Source organism: Rattus norvegicus, chromosome 19 (genome assembly GCF_036323735.1).
Source record: "Rattus norvegicus strain BN/NHsdMcwi chromosome 19, GRCr8, whole genome shotgun sequence".
Classification (NCBI taxonomy): Eukaryota; Metazoa; Chordata; class Mammalia; order Rodentia; family Muridae; genus Rattus; species Rattus norvegicus.
In genome coordinates this window covers 6,309,915-6,311,923 of record NC_086037.1, presented here as the reverse complement: position 1 = coordinate 6,311,923, position 2,009 = coordinate 6,309,915, and the positions used below count along the sequence as shown (strand labels likewise).

General features: G+C 36.1%; 1 non-coding gene across 1 annotated transcript; it reads right to left on the bottom strand.

Moving 5' to 3' along the window:
- Window positions 1-1,162: 1,162 nt before the first annotated feature.
- Window positions 1,163-1,244, bottom strand: Trnaa-agc78 (transfer RNA alanine (anticodon AGC) 78). Its single transcript has one exon. It is a non-coding gene; the product is annotated as a tRNA-Ala (tRNA).
- Window positions 1,245-2,009: the final 765 nt, after the last annotated feature.

The window sequence follows — 2,009 nt, the reverse complement described above, 5'->3', positions numbered from 1 at the left end:
AAGTCTTCTTGTGGTGTCCTGGACACCGACATCATCAATCATCCAATCACATGCCCCTACTCTTCCATGTTCTTCCCGAGCTGTGGGTCTCTGCATCTGTTTTCAACTACTCCTGGATAAAGCCTCTCAGGAATCATTTATGCTAGTCTCCTGTCTGCACATCATTAATAGTTAATGTCACGGGTTGGCCCTCTCTCATGGAATGGGTCTCAAGTTGGGCTAGCCGTTGGTTCTCTTAATCTCTACTCCGTCTTTATTCTTGTCCATTCTGGAGGCATTATGAATGTTGACTGGAAGCTGTTGTATGTGAGTTGATGTCTCGTTCCCTCTACTGGAAGCCCTACCTGGCTTAAGAAGGTGGCCACTTAATCTCAGTTTCCAAATATCTTTTTGCTGATAAGTTGTATTGATTCCATTGTGGCTAGGAAAACTATATTCAGTAGGATTTCCTATCTTAAACTGCTGTGAAACTTGTTTCAAAGTGTAAAAGATAGTCTCTTTATAGATATTTCCAGGCCCCAATGTGATTAATGTGTCTTTCACTTATTTTATAACATGTTATATACATGTCTGACACCTCCATTTGTTCTAGAATTTCTTAAACTGTATTCACTTAGGGCTTCTTCATGCCTGAGAAGTCAAATAAATACAAAAGATATATTACTTAATTATTCGCATCAAACATGTGCTGATAATAAATTATAAAGAAAGGATTTTAATATAATTCTTTGACACAAATACAATTTGTCATTTATTAAAAGAGCATATTCACATAAGTAGTATGAAATGCATGCTGCATATCTTTATATAAGGCTTTAAACTTGAATAAATAGTTAATACTTCAGGGCACAGACCATATTCAATGTTCTCAGAGTTGATTGATATTCTGAATTTATTTCTTATTGCTAACATCACGAATGCCACGACACATAAATACATATTAGGTCTATTTAGAAATGATTAGATGAGATCGGGCGCGTTCAGGGTGGTATGGCCGTAGACTAGAGTAGCACTCCACCAACTGACCCACTGTGAAAGCACACCAGGGGCCATTGTTTGGTCTCCATACCTTATAAGGATACGGTTCTGTTTCTCAAGCCTAGCCTGTCCGGCAAACCATGGTTTCCAACCTAGGCTGAACTTGATTTTTTTTTCTTTTTTTTTTCGGAGCTGGGGACCGAACCCAGGGCCTTGTGCTTGCTAGGCAAACGCTCTACCACTGAGCTAAATCCCTAACCCTCGAAATGATTAGAAATTCCATTGTAATAACATGCCGATAATTATTTTGGGTGTTTTTGAAAACTAAGTCAACAACTCATTCAGCTAATTTTAAATAAAAATATTTTATCACTGAGTAATCATAAGCTTTGCTAACTTAATCTTTATATTCAAAGAAGTAATTGTAGGAACGCATTGAAATCTTTGGGTTACATAATGAAAAGTTTCTTTGTAAAAGGAGGAAAATGAGAATTGGCAATACAAATTTTGTGATTTAAAAAACATCCAGTAGTCTGTAATACATTCTGAGATGTTTCATGCAGCGTCAATTTGCACTGTATGGTTTAGGCACATTCCTCATGTAGAGTACATATGTTGTGTGTACAGAACCAAGGCTATGGTGAACGTCAGGTATGCAAAATGAGTTAGCTCTGTCAATAACACCACAGTTTCTTTATGTGTTGTAAATTCAATTTTGTTCATTGTGCTATTAGAAAACGCTTTATGGTTGTCAAATTTATTTGTAATCTTAACACTCACATGGGGTCACAATCCTTTGCATAAGAAGCTCTGGCTTAAGACATCATTGAATACTTTGTGTTAATTTTCGATTAAGATTATCTAAGAATGATAAAGTATAATTTCTATTCTTCCAATATCATAGCCTGAGTGCTTTTCACAGCTACTCATATTAATGAATAGATGGGCGTTTTCATATACATCAATACATGTTTACAGATGTTAGACTCATTTATCACAGGGAACATGTCTCAATGTTTATTAATGGTTCT